General features: G+C 41.7%; 1 long non-coding RNA gene across 1 annotated transcript in view; it reads left to right on the top strand.

Moving 5' to 3' along the window:
• Positions 1 to 20,269, top strand: part of LOC116183307 (uncharacterized) — a 155,027-nt gene that overhangs the window by 80,332 nt on the left and 54,426 nt on the right. The gene's annotated exons all lie outside the window — the stretch shown is intronic.

The following is a 20,269-nucleotide window of genomic DNA, read 5'->3' as shown; positions in this document are numbered from 1 at the left end:
AGCAAACATCTGCAATAGTCTTCTCTGAGCTCAAGACAAGGAGAAACTGGCTCTGTAGCATAACAGAGTTAGGTAAAAGATCACTTTGGTCATCTCAGTCTTTCTTGCTTTGAAGGCTGCAAGTATCATTTGCTCTGCCACTGAGTAAAGAGGAACAGGGGAAAACTTATGTTTTTTAGTAAACAGGAAAGCACCCAACAACATAATTATGAAATAATGCTAAATGGTAGGGTTATTCTTCAGGCAAAATCCTGGCCTCAACGAAGGTAATAAAAGTAATCCCACAGATTAAAGAAGCAGCCAAGATTTCAACCATGATGTATTAAATTTAAAAGCCAGTTCAGTGCAATCCTAGAGACCTTGCTTTAAATAATGAGGCTCAAGCTTGCTTTATATTTTTGGATGCTATCATAATGGTAAATTTTATGTCGATGGCCAGAGTGAGAGTCCAGGCAACTGTCCTTAGGCATGGGACATATATGAGTCACATAATGAGATCTGAATTACAGATCTGATTTGTATGGACTTAGGTTGTACCATTTTGTTGACCAGATAGTCAACAAAAGCAAGAGCAATTGAAAAGGGAATTGTAGGGAGAGACAATGTCTAGGATTACTGTAATACATTTAAACTAAAATCACATTTTAAAACAAGTTTCTTGACACAAAAGTCTATAAAGATAGTGAAAATTGTATATAGCAATACAGTACAAAACACAAAGTATTTCAGATCAGGACCTTGAGAATGTAACTTCCAGATTTTTTTTTCTTTAGGAAACACATCATCATGGTCTTTCACTTAAAATATTAGGCTAATGCTCAATAGCAATGAATAAAGCAAATGAAAAAATAGGACAAATGCTTAAAAGAGAGACCTACTGGGGATCATTCAATGAACAAATGAAATCAGGATGAGGACCTCTCCTGTGATAAAAATCACTGAAAGTTGCAAAAATACATGGGAGAAAGCAAATGTGCTTGGCCTGCTTTTATTTTTCTCTGCATGCCTGCTTGTCCACACTACTGGGAACAAGTTGCTGGTTAAATGGAACATTGATCTGGATTAGAATGGTTTTCCTGGAAAATGGGCTTTTCTTTATCACCCTTCCCTCTGCCCGCCCCATACTGTTGAAGCAGTGTTGCTATTGGTTGTGGCTTTTGAGGTCTGATTCCAAGCAATCCTCTTGGCATATGGCAGCTTCTCTGCAGATATCTGAGTGTCTTTGCTTTGCCTTGTAGAGATTTTAGTCTAAGAACAAGTAGACAGCCTGGGAACATGAAACAATACTGGACTTGTGGGATAAAAGTCTTCTTGCTTTACTGGAACTAGGATGCCTGGAATAGATCTAGCAGAAACCAAATACAACTTCATAGCTGAGCTTAGGAACTCTGATATACACAGGCACTGTTTCCCCGTCTGGTGCATAGACTCTCTCTTGCTCTTTTAAGACAGCTTTTTCATCCTTGTTTTTTGGCAGTGCTCCTGACACTGACTCAAAATGACAAGTCACAAGATTTTTTTTTGTGAGTGTGAGGTTGGAATGTGTGTCTCAAGCGGGTTTTGGGTAGCCAGTGTTCTGAGGGGAAACAGCCATGATATAGCTAATATTTTAGAAAGCCATGCTGTCACTTCCACTTTGTCCCACCATGTTGTTCTTTCTCAGTGGGAAGGGAATTTTACTTGGAGTGGAATTTTACTTCAAGTTTTACAGTGTGTACTGCAGACAGTGTTTCGCCATTTCATTCCTTGTGTAATCCTTGTATCTCCTAGAAAGAGCTTTATTACCAACTCCATATGTTCTGAGAACTAATTTCCCTTCAAACAGCCAAAGCCTGTGAGATGAGAAACTACATCTAAAAGAAATGGTATCAGTTCTGGCAGAGGGAATTCTGTTTTGGCACATTGCTTATCTGGCAAACAAGTGTGTTTCTTTATATGCCTGACTGAAGGTTTTGACCATGGAGATAAACAGCTCAAAAATGTCTGCAAAGGAAGTTGAGGGGCAGTGCCTTCATATACTTAGAGGACTCTTGACCTTAATCAGATGTTTTTGACATATTAAAGAGTGAAAAAATTTCTTATTCCCTATCAAGAAGATTATTTTATCTGTAATGCAATTGGGAAGAGTAAAGAGATACAAAGCCCACTGGTAAGCAGATAATATTACATTAATGTCTGTAACTTCTTAGGTTGTCTAAAAAAAAGATTGCTGGTATAGGACATCACCACCCCTCCCACCTCCAAACGGATGGTTTGTGCTCACACAGCATCTTTGCCCTTGAATTGTTTAATTGCTCTCTGGGTTCCCCACAGAGGCTTAGCGAGTCATGGGGCTTGGTGGTCTAGAGGGGCCTCCTGCTTGCACTCGTACAGCTGCACCTACACTGTGACTTTTGCCAAGATAGTTATAGGTATGTTGTTTTTCCTAGCCTCCCAGCCAAATACTTGTGTTTCCAAAACTTTTTCAAATGTAGACCTGGGTAGTGCTTCACCTCAGCAGTGGGGTTTCCTCTTAAGAACATGTTTTATTTAAGGATTATTTTTTTCTCTATTAAGCAAGTCCAGTATCAGGTGAGTCCTAAACAAAGTTTAAGTTCTTTCTTTCAAGCCAAAATCTTTTTTTCTTTCCTTTGGCACCCTTGCATGCCTGTATCATACAATGAAATGTTGCCAGAGAGAAAACTACATAATAAAAGCTTTGCTGATTTATCTTCCTTTCTTTTGCAATTCAGTCTGAACAAAAGCTTTCTGCCTCGTATTTCTCAGCATGGATCTCCTTCTATACAAAGACAATGAGTGAAAATTTCTCAGCAAACAGACAAGACTTTCCAAAGGTGATACCTTCTCTCAATAAAAGTAAAATTTTCCTACTGTGCCTGTAATAGTATATTTAATATTGTAGTTCAAAAAGAACAGGACCCAGAAATGCAATACAAGCTAAAGTGCCACCCTCTCACTCCCTTTCTAGCTGTACCTGAGTTTTATTTTCTGTGATTTTCAGTGCTGGGGATGTTTGAGATGCTATGCCCTCAGCAGTGTCCCTGATGCAGCTCATGCACCTTGTAAGCCCGGCCAGGAGCACAGACCAGTGGAGCCTGAGGCCCTCAGGGCTTCTTCCTTCTGAAGGGCATGAAAGTTTCTGAGATCCAGCAGCCCTTAGCTGCCAACCCAGCATTTGGAGTGGGAACCCAGCTACTCCAGTCATCCCTTGTCTTTTCAAGTGCTCCAAGACCAAACCAAGGGGCTGAGAGTGTTGCAGAGTGACAAAATCTGATGCAAGCAGGACTTGCAGATGGGGCTGATGTTCTGTGTTTTTTTGTAACCACTGTAACGCTGAGTTTTGCTGAGTCCTGGAATGCTCTCAGCACAAGCCCTTAGTGGAATATATAGCATGAGTCTACATGGTTTTATACAGGACAGGTTTTAATTTCACTTTATACCACTTTACTTTATACTACTTTTCACTTTATACTACTACTACTATGTAGTAGCAGACTACTCTGGTAGCTACTTTTAAAATTTTAACAGCTCATTTTAAAATTAAAGTTTTAAGGAAAAGGGAGTAGTCAGTAGTATGGAGAAAAGGAAAGAACTTTCTTCTCCTTCTAATTTATATTAAATGTTCAGAAAACTAAGTTTGTGTGTTGTTACAACTTTTCAGGACTCCATCTGGAGTCTGCAGCCTGTGTGACAGACTAAAGTTTCCTGGCTCATCTGATGCCAAATGGAGAGGGTGTGTGCTTGCACCAACATACACACCTTAGGCTGTGCAGCTGCAACAGAGGTGTAAAGCCTTTCCCTCTCATTAAAAACTAGTCTTTCCTGGAGTAAACTGGTGGGCAGTCATGGGAAAATGGTGAAATTAGGCTGCTGTCATGAAGCAGCTATGCTCCTCTTGTTCAGAGGAGGGCCACAGAAATTATTAGAGGGTTAGAACACCTCTCCTGCTGACAGAGCTGGGATTGTTCAGCCTGGAGAAGAAAAAGTTCCAAGGACATCTTATTGCAGCTTTTCAATAGTTAAAGAGGGCTTACAAGAAATATGGGGGCAGTGTTTTTAATTATGTCTGTAGGAATAAGATGAAAGTTATTGCTTTGAAACTATAAGAGTAAATTTAGATTAAGTATAAGGAAGAAGTTTTTTATGATGAGGTTGGTTAAACACTGGAGCAGGCTGTCCAAAGAACCTGGAAACAGTCAAGGCCAGGTTAGATCTGGCTCTGAGCAACCTGATCCTGTTGAAAATGTACCTGCCTATTGCAAGGGGTTGGACTGGATGACTTTAAACTTTCCCCAAACCAGTCTGTGATCCTAGAGCAAGAAGGTGAGTTTTATATACTATCCCTCTGCCAATTGTTTGCATGCAAGGAGAAAATGTAGGATAAGTTTGTTCTGGTGCTGTCTGGAGAGGACAGCCATGCTTGTGATGTGCCTAAGGTGACATATGTCCATGATAAGTGAGATTGACTGAGAGTTTGGGATGTTATTCTTGGACTAGTGTTGTCATGTTTGTCAACTTGTCCTCAGTGTGCAGCTTTTCATAAGGGAATGGGAAGGAGGAAAGCAGACTTAGTAACATAGAGCAGAGACAATGACACATGCATACATTTATTTGGGGTTGACATCGCATGTTCATGATGCAAATATATATGGTCTAAGGCTGAAAATGAATTCTGGCCTTGGAGTCATGTGGGCTCCAAAATCATAGTCAGGATAAAAGTGGCAAAAACAGCTTTGGTGCAAAGGAAAAAATATTCATTTATTTCTGCCTCTCCTCTCCTCAGTTCCACCAACCAGTCTCAGTAGCTGTGCAGAATTATTGCTGCAGAGTTAGGTTTTGAGGTGGGTGGGAATTTTCTAGTGGATACTGTTCTCCTTAGAAAATACCACTTCATTGAATTCCAAGCTTCTTATGAAAGAGCTGTTACAATATTGTGGAAATGTGCCTTATCAGAAGAGGAATTTTCTCAGCACCAGGACCGAGCACTGAAATTAGAAGAAAACTCCACTTCCAGAATAGCCTGTATAGGTTAATGGACTTTTTTACTTCTTCAGAGCTGGAACTCAAAATGTGGGGACTTCTCCTGGCTAAGAGCTCTGACCTGCCTTGGAGGTGACAACCTGTTCAGATGAAGCTCAGAATGGAAGGAGCTTTGAAACCTCAACTTCAGAGAGTGAGAAAAGGATTTTTCACACTGCTATATTCTCCCTTCAGTGAACTGCCTCTCAGTGTATGGCTTTGGTGAGGCACCTTCAATTAGGTATGGAAACAGCTTTGGTTTAGCATGAACTTGGCAGGTGTCAATATGTCAGAAGTCAGTCTCTCATATGTTACCTCATGACAGTGCCCTGTGAGTGGGTCTTCAGCCAGGCAATATATTTATATTGGTGTTGAATCAGGATCGCAGTGGATCAATGGCCTCTGTCAAAACCCAGTGGCCCTCCTGGGACAGAGCAAATTTGTTTGCCAACACTGAGGTGCTGGAGTGTAATTTTGGATCAATGCAGATCAGTGCATATTAGGCAGTAAGGAACAGCACACCAGAACAGTTGCTTTGAATCATGTGGTATCTGTCCATTTTTGCAACTCTAGTGGAAATGTTTCTCCATTCCTGTTGGAAGTGTTTCTCCATCTTGGCTAATGCAGTTTCCTCTGTCTTCATGGGGAAGTGACTCTGTAGAATAAGCTCAGTTTCCTGCCTAGGAAATGCTCAGCAATGTCCAGACATTCCTTTCATAATATGCCCTGGGACCTTGTGACAGAGAAGACTTGGTCAAGGACTAGTTAATGTTTGATCTAAGGAACAGAGTTCCTAGCTCTACAGACAAATTCTGTTTGCAGGTGACTCAACAGGGCAGGAAGTGATATCTATGGGTATCAAGTATCTACAGCCAATTCACACAGTGCAGTGGTATGGAATTTTGTAGTCACACAAGTATTATGTTGGGGAACTTGGCAACTCATCAGGGATTTGGATTGAACAGTTATCGGCAAGCAGGGATAAATATCCAAAATAGTTGTCCTTGTATTTCTGGATCACCTGGCACTGATAGTCTTCCTTCCCTTATATGATCCAATTGATTTCCACAGAGGCTGATGTAAAATCTTTAAAAATGGTCTCATAATCATGTGCTGGGAGATACGTAGAGAAGTGCCAGTTCAGAAAGAACTGTAAAAAGGAGAGAAATTGAAAATGGAATTCTCTTACCAGCAACAGACATTGTGAACAAGCAGCTCAGCCCTTCCAAGCAGGAAAGCAAGGCTTAAATTAGGCAATAATTTGGGATTTCATTGACATCCTATGCTATTTGTTCCCTTGCGGTACCTGAGTGTTCCCTAACCTGTGTTTCTCATCTCCTTTCTGACTGATGGGTGATGATGTTGGATTTGTTTGGAAGCACACTAAAAAAGGAGGCAGAAGAACTACAGCTGAAGAAAGACTAAGTTTAAACTGAATTCTCATGGATTTAAGGAGTGAATTTCAGACTGGTCAGCCTACTGCCAGAAAGTTGTGAGTCTGATGCAAATGAATTTCATAGCTTCTGCTGACACTCTCCCAGCTACATTCTTCCAGAAATGTGCTAAGGGAGTTTGCACAGCAAAACTCAGCAAAGTTATTCCTGAGTTTATCCTGCTGTTCTCTGACTGTAGAAACACAGGTTTTCTTAGTGTCTCCTAGCCATCAACACAATGCTAAGAAGGAAGTTGCTTTCTCAGTGACTTGTGCTGTTTGAAATGCTGCTTCAATGAAGACATCACTCCCTCCACATTGAGCATTTTTGTAACTGCACGGACAGCTTGGCTGCTGTGACTGCATCTAAGGTGGAGAGAGAGGAGTGGGGGAGTGGGAGAGAGTGGAGGAGAAGGACATGCTACATCCATCCCTTCTTTGGGCCTTCAGGAAGCAGAGGTGATACAGGGGTGGCTTCAGCTGAGGTACAGGGTTCAGACTTGCCGAAGTCTGAGCTCCCTGTCTCCCAAGAGTGCAGCAAGCTATTCTCCATCCTGCTACCTCAGCCAGGCACTCCATCAGGCACAGGTTGGTGTGGATTGCATCTGATGTGAGGGCGGGATAGAACTGAGTGCAATCTGTGATGGGAATTTGCCAAGGCAGCAATTATAGATATGGGATTATATGTGTTACGGACCATTGCCACTTCTGGAATGTTTCTAGAGAGAATGACAGGAGCCATTTTAGAATGAGGCTGTGACTCCCTGCTCTGTATCAGGGATCCTTCTGTAGCTGTACAAGAAGATTAAGAAGTCCAGAAGCAGACAGATGTAATCTGTGCATTGCTCCTGGTTCCTGCTGAGGCAAAACAGAGAAAAGCAGCTTCTCTCAGTGGTGCCAAGGAGTAGGACAGAGGCAAAGGACAGAAACTGATACACAGGAAGTTTCATCTGAACATGATTAAGAACTTCTTTACTTTTTGAGTGACTTGGGATTAGAATATATTGCCCAGAAAAGCTGAGGAGTCTCTTTCTCTGCAGACACTCAAAAGCCATCTGAACAGAATCCTGATTAATCTGCTGTAGGGTGTCATGCTGGACCAGGCAGGTTGGACTAATGGCCTCCAGTAATGCCTTCCAGACTTAACCAATCTGTGTCTGTGATATTTGGTCCAGGTCCTGGTCTGATATCCCCTTACAATGCTGACACCGCTGTTGTGCCTCTTCAGAGAGCCAAGCTTATTTTCTTTAATGAGGGTTTCTTAGGGATGGGGCAAGTAATATATTAAGGTAGGCTGCTTTTTCTCAATTGATATTCAGAGATCATCATCTGGGAGAGTTTCCAGCTCATTCTAGCTTTTGTTTCTTTAATAGAAGTCAGTATGGATCAGAGCCATACGGTATTTCTAGTATGCAGATTGCCAGGTATCTAAAATTAATATAGGGACCTTCTTGTTCCAAAAGATCAGTGAACCTATGGATAGCTTTCTTCAGAAAAGCTTATCTGCCTTTGCCTGATAGCTTTCCCTTCCAAATAGGAAAATACAGGCTTTCTGAGTTAGCAAGGACACGACAGTTTGGACTAGCTAAGTCAGATTTGGATGCTGCTGAGATGAAAAAGTGGGATTTTTTTTAGAGTTTCCTCTGGCAGGGAAAAGTTTCACTAGCATTCTTGGTCAAAGCCTGTCTGAATCTGTTTCCTTGCAGAAAACGTGCTTATCTTTCCTCCCACTTCTGTCACAGTCTCTTCCAGAGGATTATGGTGGTGGAAGGAGCAATTGCATTAATTTTGAGGACTCAGTTTGCTGTGAGCACCCCAGCCCGCACTCCATGCTGTCTGAAAAGAATGACACAAGGAAATAGGATCTCAGAGCCTGGGGAGAAGCTTTGCAGACCACCTGGCTTTCAAATTCCTGGCACTGCTCAAACTTGTCTCTGTAGGAAATCCATGTTCTAAGTCAAGCTCAGGTCACATGAGAAAATGAATTTGGCAGGAATATTATGATTCCCTACTGATCTGCCAACAAATCCACCCCAAGCATCTTGCTCCATGGCTCTACAAGAATAGAGCAGCACAACTGACAACCCAGTATAGAAAAGATGTACTTATAGAAGTGCTTGGATGTGGCTTGTGCAGGCTCTCCCATGAGCCAGTGCTGCTGCAAGCTTACTTCCCCTAGCACTACATTATCCTTTTACAGAAAAATAGAAGGCAAGAGCTGAGGAAGAGCTTGAAAGCAAAGAAAATTAAGGTGGCAGGAAAAAAGACATTCCTTTGTCTTAGTTCTATGTTCCTGCTGTCCTAGGAAGACCTCAGTTCTCCTGGGTGCTATTTAGCCACTCAAAAAGTGTACAAATGTAGGGAAAATTCATACTTCTGTGCCCACCTGACCTCCTCTGACATCATGAGTAGCAACTGGTGAGATGCTGCTGTTGCATTTAAGTACTGTCTTGTGCATTGTTTTTCCCAAAATATCTCAGCCTCAGAGCAAGGTGCATGAAGAAAATGAAATTCAAAATGACTTTGGCACAATTATAGTAGAAATAAGCAGCTATTGAGCTTAATACAGATGCCATGATGGGAAATATAATCTCATTTCCTCTTCTTTTTTTTTTTGTATTTTGTGATAGGTGCTCTATTATTAACTTTATATGGGATGTTCAAAAATTTTATTGCATTGAGCATATTTGGGAATTGGGAGGTCTCTTTATTACAGAAGGCAGAGGTTTTTGAGATGGGCTGTCAACAACTTGCAATGCTTTGACATCCTTTCAAGGTGACTGGATGATGTGCTTTGTACAGAAGTGTCCCTGGGGGCAGTATAGCTGGAAACACTGGATTGCCTCTTCAGGCCACAAATTTTTGAAAATTAGAGGCCTGAAATTAGATATGTAAATCAGCCCTTCTGTATGCTTAGGCACAAACATAGCAATGAAAGGTCCTGATTTTCAGAGCTGTTGCTGTAAGGTCTAACTGTGGGCACTCAAGGCTGAAACTGTGAACTGAGGTGTTTCCTAGAGGAACTGAGTAACCACACTTTTGAATAATTTTCCTTTAGGTTTGTGAATGTGACTATGTATGTGTTTACGTTCCTGTTGATTCCTGTATCTTATATAAATGTAAGACATGCATATATTTACTTATAAAAACATGTATGTATAAGGAAATAAATAGACAAACAACTAAACATATTATTTATATGCATTAATATTTAAGTTACCTTAGTTCTGCTAGGAGACCATTAGAAATGTCTAATTATTTACTGAAGTTGAGAACAACCTAAAGAAAAATATTTTAAAATCCAGGTATAAGAAAAGCAACTGATACTGATGGCATAGGTCTCTCCTCTGGCAGTCATGAAAATAGAATATGTATGGCTGCAGTCACTGCAGCACTGTGGGTGCAAGAGCATTTTTCTTTCTTTCTTTCAGGTTGTCTTATCCAGTGTTCTTCTCTGTTTAGGGGGGGATAGGTAAAGGTGACAAGCAGGAGTCTAGGAGCAGAGTTTGTGAAATGGCTGAGGTCTGAATTCTAGAAGCTGAATCTGTTGTCTTTATGTGTGTTGGAGTGCAAAGCTGCTCTGGTTAGTTAGTGAGAAAGGCTTCTGCACCCACTTTGCACTGACCAAATATGTGAGCAGCAGCAGAAGGCAGCAAACAGGCTGAAGGAGCCAAGTTATTTCAAAGGCAGTCTCTGGCAAAAGGGCACCTGCCTGAGGCTGAACAAGGCATCCTCCTCCTTCCCTGTGCAGGTGCGGGGAGGTGGATGCCAGCAGTGCCCCAAAGGGAGTTGTACTCCAGGAACTGTTTTCAAGGTCAAAACATTTACTTGCCAGTGCCCTCAAAAATTGAAGAGGCTAAGGGAGGGAATTAAGCCTTGTACCGGGCTCAGACAGGTTCTCTGGATGCCTGGTGGCCTGTTAAGGAGTCACTTAAACCATTAGTTAGAGCTGGGATACACACAGCTGACAACAATGGAAAGCACAGGACAAAAAAGACTTGCATGCTGGGGGGAAGGAAGCAGATCAAAAGTTTTTCCTTAACACTTTTTCTGGATGTGTCTTGCTGCCATTGGAGCTTTCTCTAACAATTTTGGACTTGGATTTTGCCAGGAGGGTCTGTGGACCTTCCCTTCTGGGAGGGTTGGGAGAGGAGAGCGGAGGGATGGCCAGGTCCGCCTGGAGACATCCCGGGTGCTTCCACACATGTATTTCCCGGAGAGCCACCTGATGGTGCTGTTTGTTCAAGTTCCCGGCCGCCGAGGCCCCACCGAGCCTGCAGAGCTGTGTGTGGACCTGCATGTAGATCTGCCTTATCACAGTGCGTTTAATTAATAGATAAATGATAAAAAAAGGGCTGCATCGCCCACCTGGCTCTGGCAGTGGGAGCTCACCTCTCTGTGAGGCCCTGGGGCAACAAGATATGGGGTTTTAAGATCAGTTTCAAGAAAGTACCTTGGAAAAGGTCTGGGTGTCTCTGTGTTTTGTAAAGGCTGACGATGGCTTGCTAGGTTTTCCTAATTTATTTTGCATTCTCCTCACAGTTTCCATTGTGGAGCTTTCCCATACAAGGATTAACCATCACAAGCGGTGCAGTGCAGCTCTGGCAACCTCCCTGGAAAACACGCATCCTGAATAATGATGACTGCTGAAAGCAGGACAGAAAATCCACCCTTCTGCTGCTTAAATCAGCACTGGCTACCAGCACCCCAGACAAAGAGCAGTGCTGGCTGGCATCCCCATGTTCACTGCCTGCCCCCCTTGGAAACCTTGCTCACTCTCTACAGGAAAGGCAAGGCAAGAAATGCTATCTGTGGGGATACTCTTGCCCAGCATCACGTATCTATTGGGGGAGGGCAGGTTTCACTGTTCCTCTGGAGGGTATATGCTTGTGTTTTCCACTTCAGGGACCAAGACCTGCAGTTAAGGACTAGCAGTGCTTGAGGTAATGAACAATTGGTGCCAACACGTGCGGAGAACAAGCAGCTCAACCTCCTGCCTTGCCTTTCTGCTTCACTTCTGGTTCACTTTCTGCTTGTGATAGAGGGCAGGAAGCAATGTTTAGCCCAAGTTGCCCTACTTGCTCCTGCCACAGGCAGCACCACCAGTGGGTCTTGCTGAAGCGAACAGGCTGGCTTCTCATTTGTTTCTCACTGTCAGGATGATGAGTCCAACTAGATTTCTTTCTGTTTGTGTTTGCTGCTTGTTTGTGCTGACAAAACACATGCATAGTTTGTAGTTCCCTCATTTCAGCTGGTTGCTGTTCCATTTTAATGCGAGGCACTTCGTTGGAGGTCATTTGCTCAGTATGTTGCTGGGCTATTTACAAATATGAACTGATGAATATTTCATCATTGTTCACCAGGAATTCTGTTGAAGTATAGAGCTTCATGGCAGCGAGTCAGTATGTGATGCACTCAACCTGAAATCATTTCTTTGCAGCATGCTAACTGCTGATGTTTAGAAGAGGGGGGAATACATATATGTATTAATACAATACTCTTTTATCTTAAAATCCATGTTAATCAGTATTGTCTGGGGAAGGGGTGCTTTTGATAAAATAGCAAGAGCAGCCATCTAGTCCCATTCATTTTAAGTGCAATACCCAGTCTTCCTTTCCTTCCCGCAGTGCCACACCTCCAGGAGGGAGGCTCTGCTGGAATCAGAGACTCCCTCTTTAGAATAGGCACTTGCAGCAGAGGAGGTGGTGAGACCAGTTTATCTTGCTGCGAAACATTCTAACGTTTTGCAGGGCACGGTGTGCGGGGGACACATGCCTGTGTTAATGCCTGCTTGAGACTGCAAAGAGCCTGGAGCAATCGCTCTGCAGAGGGATACCCAAGCTATTTGTCTCAGAGACCAATGATGTTTCAGGCACCAGCATGATTAGGGGTTTTATTGCTGAACCAACTGAAAAAATCAGAGGCCGGGATAGAGTACCAAGGTTGACAGCAGGATCTGTAACGGCAGTTTACCCTGCTGCTGAGAGCGAGGATGTTGCTCTGCTGATGGTGGAGTGGCAGCAGAATGTCCCAGCTGCATGATGCAGATGTGCTGATGGCAGTGTCCCCCATCTCACCTGCTGACTGAAGAGAAGCCAGTGGGAAGGCATCCTCTGTAATGGTGGCGTTTACACCCGTATAAAACAATATTGCACTCCTGGATTTTCTGGATTGTGTGGCTTTCATGGTGATTGAAGTCTCACACTGATAACCAGGGCTGTGGAGCACTGTGTTTCACTAGTGAGAAAACAATCCAGCCACCAGAGCCCTGTAACCATCCATCCTTCTTTGACCCTCTCCTTTGGTGCTGTTGGTGGAGAGTCTGAAGGAGCCTGAAGGAGCAAAGGTTATTGTGGCCATGTGAGATGTATCTCACATGTAGGGGAAAAAGAGGCCAGGTGTACCTGAAAGCTGTCTCCATCCCTGTACACTCAGAAACGTCTCTCTTATGCCTAGACCCCAGGGATGGGCTGCAAAATCTGCCTGCTCTTTATTTAATGCAGGATGGTTTTCTGCTGTTTCTGAGCTAGAGTGAAGGAGAGAACCTGTGAATACACAAAATTTGGTATCTGTGTGGGAAGTAGGGGGTCATCTTGACATATGCAGAGGAGAAAAGTTGGTAGTTTGGAATCAAGCTCCACAATTCCTCTGAGTGAAAAATGAGATAGACTCCTCATCTTTTCACTCTTTCATCTCAGCTTGTCAATCTTAATGTATCAATATTGATGTTAATATGTCAATATTGCAGTTTGCCTGGCACAGTGTGTGCCTGTGCAACAGGTCACCTGATGCTGCACTGCAGCAGCCGGGTCCTACAAACCTGAATGCCCTGCTTTGTGCAAAGCTCTTGCCATACACTGCGCAAAATAGAGGTAGGAAATTTTTGAGACTGAGTGCGTTTTGTGCTGGTGACATTGTCTAGACTCTACTATTCAAAGAGGTCTACTATGCAGTCTTGGTATATAAACTAGCCCACAGCACGAAACTACATGGAACTAGCTTTATTTTTAATGATCTGTAGCCTTTTTCCTTTAGGTTTTTTGTTGGTGGGTTTTTTTTTGTTGTTGTTGTTTTTTCTTTTCTTTTCTTTTCTTTTCTTTTCTTTTCTTTTCTTTTCTTTTCTTTTCTTTTCTTTTCTTTTCTTTTCTTTTCTTTTCTTTTCTTTTCTTTTCTTTTCTTTTCTTTTCTTTTCTTTTCTTTTCTTTTCTTTTCTTTTCTTTTCTTTTCTTTTCTTTTCTTTTCTTTTCTTTTCTTTTCTTTTCTTTTCTTTTCTTTTCTTTTCTTTTCTAAGATTTGGTGAAGTCTGTAGAGCCTGGAAGTCTGTAGAGCATGGACAGCCCACCACTGTGCTATTCATATCTGCTTATGTATGTATAGAAGTACAGTATGCCTTCTATTATTGCATGTTTTGGAAGAACCCCCAGAGAGGTCTGGTTCTCCTAGGTACAAAGTCATAGCTGTCCTTTGGTTCCTTCCCCTCAAAACTCAAAAGGGCCCAAACACAGTGAAGGCATTTGCTGCAAAAATAGAGTTAGGTGGGATGTACTTTTTGTGACTGCAAACTTTAATCACCATTCTGCCAGACGCCTCACTAATATATCTGGGAAAATAAATCTTTAAACCCTTTAAACCCCTCTGTGCTTATCTCTACTTTTTATGAGTATTGGAAGGTTTTTGTTTGTGTTTTATTCTCTTTAAACTTGACTTATCTCTTAATGTTTTTTCAGGCTCATACCCTACAATTCAAAGTACTCAGTGAAAACCAGCTTGTAAAAGGAGGATAATGTCTAGAAGTTAGATGTATGGGAACTTGATGCAAATATTCATGATATGCAATGAAAACAGGCGGTTTGGAAAAGAATGTGAGGGTGTCCTAGACTCCATCATAGTCTTCATTGGGCTTCCTTGTAGATTTTTAAAAAATATACTTGGATTTTTAATTTGACAAAATGTAATGACAGAATGAAACTCATTCTGTAGTCAGTTTTCCCAAAACAGCTCAATTAACCTGTCGATCTTTAAAATAAAATCAATAACTTTTTGTAGAGTGAGACTTTTTTTCTGTGGGGGTGCAGGCATGTGTAGGTGGTTACTAAGCATACATGGTATTCTAATCTCTTCTTACTGTCTCTCTTTCATTCTCTATTTTTGATGCACACAGATATTATGGGCCAGAATTTGCCACTTATGTCAACCCAGAAATAAACAGGACTAGTCATAGGGCAAAACATTATTTGCTACAAATGCAAGTGACAGAAATTGTACATGAATGGTAATTTTTAGTAATACTTCGTTAATTTCCAAAGTGGAGAGCAAATTAATGAACTTGTATTAGGATCTAGGAGAACAAAGAAGAATGTTTGCCATTCTTGAGCAACTTGGTGAAGGAGGACAATTACAATGGAAATTGCTTTTTAAGACAGAGTCTAAATTTTGGTTCAGGGTAGGTTTTCTCACAGCATAGCTGACATTTCCCAGTATTTCACACTATGATTTTACAGTACTTCAGCCATGAGTTAAGTAAGTTCAGACTTTGCATGAAAGAATAAATATAGCAGATTTCACTTTTTTACTTAAAAAGTAGATGCTGCACCTCTCTGTGTCACCCATTAGTCACTTTTGTCACCAGACATGGTTACTGTATGTTCTGCCAGCTGATGTCTTTGCTTGTCCATCTCTTAAAGAAGCTTGGACTGTGAGAACCATCAAATATATTTTTGATTTTGGTGTAGCAGAGGAAAGACAAGAGGCAACAGGCACAAGTCACAGTGTGAAAAATTACAGCTGGGTGTAAGGAAGAAAATGTTCACAGATAAGATGGCCAAATACCGGAAGAAGATGTTCAGAAACACTGTGATATCTTATCTTTGGAAGTGGGAATAGATGACCTCCAGAGGTTCTTTTGTTCTTGTTATTCTTCAGTTCCATGATTTTGTGCAAGAGTTTGAGTAAGTGTCTTACACAATCCTTACTGCTTTTGTAAGGCACCAGAAAGACTCCCAAGCAAATGTCTTTGTATCCCTTTCAGAAACAAAACTCCCTCAAGACTCTCCATAGCGTGATCAATTTTCCACAGCTTTGCAGACTGCCACCCCTCACCGCATGCACAATTAACTTTGGTTTTGCCTTTATCTTCCTGTATGTGAAAATTACTTTTATACCCATCTCCGGCTGAAAACATCTGCTCCAATGAAGAAACTGAAATGTACATGAAAAGACACAAAAAAATTAAGTTTACTTCAGCCAAAGAGCTTTCCAGGTATTTCTCTGTGCTCCTCACCAGATTCCCTTGGACAGCTTCTCCCTCTGGCAAGTGTTGCTAAGGGGAATTTGTCAGAGAGGGTTCTTCTCTTTTCAGCAACTGATGTAATTGAGGCACTCTCTCCTCTTTTTCCCCACTAAAATTTCAGGCCACCAGGCCTAAACAGACTGCAAATAAGCACTATATCAACCTTCAAAATGAAACAGAGAAATTGGCTTAGGTTTCAAGAGGTGGAGATGAGGATCAACGCTTTGGACCAGCCAAATGTTGTTTAGTCCATACCAACAATTGTGAGTAAGACGCAAGGCAAACAGGAACCTTTTCTATAAGTTAAGTTTTGAAAAAAAAGTTCTCTCTTATTCCGTGTGAGAAAAAAAAAATGCAGAAGACTATTACCCACAAATTTTCTATGTTTTTCCAGCATTATAGGACAGTTTAGGTTGGAATTGAAAATGGGATATCTGTAGTCCCACCTCTTGCTGGAAGTAGGATAGGCAGTGAGGTTAGACCAGGTCACTAAGGATTTTACTCAGATCCTTAAATCTTCAAGGATAAAAACTTCACAACCCCCTTGGGCTACTCTTCCAAAGAGGTCAGTTGTTCCAAATCTTCTGGAAAAACACCGGTAAGCTGAAGCCCTAGCTCAAAGGAGTGTGTTGCACTGTCAGCAGATAACAAACTATGGCCTGAATAACTCATTAAGATGTCCTCCAGCCTTCCCTCAGTAAAGGGGATCTGGTAGCACTGGAGGTGCCAGCAAGACTGTATCCTAGTTCGAGTTGTAGCTGAGCTTCAATGCTATCACTAGGGCTGGCACCCTCCTTGCCTTCAGCCCTGGAGCTCATCCAGTTCTGGACAAAGTCACACTGACCTTAAAATACACTGCTGAACTCTGGGAGAAACATGGGGAATTTTGTTATTTTGGTGTGAATGAGAAAAACAATTGCTGAAGGGTGCTCCTTCATTAGGTGTTGGTGAAGACAGTTCAGGATTTCTGACTGAGATCTGATGCAAATATATTACTTTTGAGTCTTCTTTGCAGAAGCAGCTGCAGCCTGGGTAAATGGCAGTGTATGCCGGCTGAGTGGAAAGGTGGCACAGGTTCCTGGATATGACCAAGGAATTCCTGGTTGAGAGATTACTGTGAGACACCTACAAGGTGTAGGATCAGCAAAATTACTGAGCAGTTGCAAAATCCCTTCTGCCAGATGTTGTGGTCTCAATATTCAGGCCACTTTCATGGGTTCTCATGAGTGATCTATGTGGGTCAGATGGAAAAGTTTCTTGCTTCATTGTCCCTGTTTTCTTTTCCATGGACTTGAAGTTGATGAAGTATCTTTTCTGGGTCAGTTTCAACAGGACAGATGAATTTCTGGCATTTATCTTGATAACCAATGCCAGGGAAAAAAAATCAATATTTAATAATTCCTTCTTAATAAACTTCCTGTGTCCCTGCTCAGAATATCCAAAGTCACCAAGAGCTTCACAAAGGCATGGGAGCAGTAAAAGCTGTGCTCTGAATGCTGTCACATGCTGTCTGTTGTTAGGTTCATAGGTTGCTTTCAAGGACTTCCCATGGCAGTGTGTATGGTAATCTTAACCTGACATGCTCAAACAGCTTCTTTGTTAACTAAGCAAGGACAAGAAACAGCTTGTTTGAAGAGATGCATGTTTCCTTTTGATAATGATGCCCTCTATCAGCCTATTCATGGTAGAAGCAGTGCTTAATTAACAGCTTTCCTATGGTCACTTGTCCCCCTCTGGTCTGACTCAGAGCTGAGTTATGGTGGCTTTCTCACATTTGTACACTACCACAGGGGCCACTCTCTTTGTCCTGCTGGAGAAGGATGGCAAGATATGGCTTGTATTTTGGGATCAGTGCAGAAAGAAACATGTAAGGCAGGGCCTAACATGCTGAGTTTACTTCATTCAAAGGGAGTGAAGAAGTAAAAATCATCTGAACTGTGCAATAACACAAGCTTCAAACTTAAGGAGGTTAGGGTAAGCAGAGGCCCAAATATTACTCATAGCTAATTGAATATACACTTCCAGATTTTTTTTTCAGGATGTTGTACCCAAATATAAACATTTTCTTTCATACTTTAGTCACAGAACAATTTGAGACTTGTTTCCACAAAGCAGAAAGTGCTTTTCAGCAGTCTTAATTTTGTAGTGTATAGTAGACATTCTGTGGGGGTTTTTTTCTGCTTTTCCCCTTTCAAACTGTGCTGCTATATATCCTTTACAGCTCAACATGTTGTTTGATATAAGAAGTGAATCCTTATGAGAGGAACCAGTTTGCAGTCCTTGGAGCTCCCTGTAAGATTTATGCAACGTTGTGCATACGTGGTCATATTTTACCTCCTGTTCTAATCAACTTTCCTGCTTTTTCCTTTCTGTGTTGTGCTCAAAGTTTCAGGGCTGTTTGCTATTTTTATCTGTGCTGGCCCTACTTTTAACCAAAAAAGCAATAGGAAATTAGGTTGTCTTTTGCAACTGATCTGCTAGCAAAGCTGTACTTGATAATGAACAGGTAAATCCTCTAATTCTACTCAGTGACTATAGGCTTCTATCAATGGTTTCATGTGCAGAGAGCTGTTTTAGAATCAGCAGTTTCCAGGACAAGCAGGTTTTTTTCTGTGTTGACACTGCAAATAACAACCACAAAATTTTGGAGACCTCATCTTTGCCTATAAATACTCCTAACGAATATTTCTTGGCCTCTTATAAGGTCTTGTAACCCAAACTACATGGTAAAATACAGCCTCTGAGGATTTATGAAGCTTGGGTAATGACAATTTATTGACCTCTGTGTTCTTGCTCATTTACAAAGAGAGCCAGCTGAAGGAAAGGCATTCATACTGTATTACTCTTCCTTGAACAATAACATTTTTATTCCCCAAGAATTGTTTGTCTTTTTAATTTGGAGGCAAAACACAATTTCCCTTAATTTGACATATAGCAGAAGATTGGTCTGACATGCTTTGAACTTCTTTTTCAATAAATACAAATCTCACTGTCCAATCTTACTTTCTAGTAACTGCAAGATTAAAGTTGAACAACAGGCTGTTCAAGAGGAATAAAAGTAATTTCTGAGGTGTTGTAATTGCATTTTTTTCCTATAATAAAATAGCTATTTTTGACTGCTCCCTCACAAATCAGCCTAATTTCGGTGGATGCTCTGCAATTACAAATACCTCAACAAAATTATAGAAACTGTTATGACAGTATCAGATATAATTAAACATGGACACTTAAGAGTTTGTGTCCTAAACCATACACTAGTGCAAAACAACCAGCTCTGGCAAAAGCAAATGCCAGCAATGCTACACTGCCACCAAATGTGTATGGGTTCGTTTGCTGCCTCAGGCTTGCTAGAATATATAGTGGCTGAATTTTGCCTGCTTTCCCTTGATAGAGAGCACTAATTTTGATCTTAAGTCTCTCTCCAGCTGTCAGACCCCTGAAACTTATAAAAATATAATTATCAGTGATAGTCCAGCCCTTCTTTCAAATCTGGTTAAAATTAGCTAAGGAGAAGATTCACTAAAGGGTGCTGGCAGACAGAAATCAGGCCAAAAATACATCAGCCATCATGTCAGTTGTGTATTTCATGGGTAGCTGCTAATTTAGTACTGCATTTCTCCCAGAGCAGCCCTTGGAGGGTGTCTTGGTGTCCAGGAGCTGAGATTCTTTGGTGCCTGTTTCAGTGAAGAGCTACTTGGAAATGTTTGAGTCTGTCCCCTCCAAGCACCACTGAGTGCTGAGTGGTTTGCTGCATGCTGTCAGAGTGGGCTTGGCAGCCTGAGGATTTTTTGTTCCCTGTGGATGTAGGGGCACACCAGACATCTGTACACAAGACAGTGAGGCTTGTGTGTGGCTCAGGGCTGCAGGTAAAAGCAGCAACAATGCTGTAACAACATGGGACTCCTCTCTGGAAAAAGAGCTTGGCCCTCAGTGAGTACCAACCTCTGCACAAGCTCGTGTTGTTATGGGCAGAAAGAGCTTTAACTCTATATCAGAGTTAAAGCTGTAAGTCTCCCTGTTCCAGGGCCATTTTTGACTGGGCAAGACACAGTCCAGCTGTTCCGTTTTGAGCCTGTGCAGAGTAAGGGCCCTACTGCTGCAGAAGACCCATATTCCTGGATTTAACTTTGTGCCTGGAAGCATCTCTCCTGAAATTTGTAGGCACATTCATCTAGTCACATTTAAGATCTGTGGGTTGTCTTGGCTGTAGTCTTTCTGCAAGGTACATTTAACATGATAAATCTGCAAGGGTAGCATAAGCACAATTCTACTTGTGTAAAGGACACAGTAGTGTGACACCTGGCTTTTCAAGGTGCCCTGCAGTGGTGAAGACTAAAAAAAAGTATTTCTCCATTGCACAGTGAAATTTGGTGAAGAGATTTCAGAGAGAGCCCTAAACTATTTAGCTGTAAGTGCAGTAAGCAATATAGCTGCATTAGCACAGAGCTCAGCTACGTAAATTAGCATTGTGCAGCATAGACATATCCTAAATTTCTGGTGTGGTTTCTTCAGTGACACTTTTTCAAAAC

Source organism: Lonchura striata, chromosome 2 (genome assembly GCF_050655825.1).
Source record: "Lonchura striata isolate lonStrDom1 chromosome 2, ASM5065582v1, whole genome shotgun sequence".
Lineage (NCBI taxonomy): Eukaryota > Metazoa > Chordata > Aves > Passeriformes > Estrildidae > Lonchura > Lonchura striata.
This window is presented reverse-complemented; position numbering and strand designations above follow the sequence as displayed.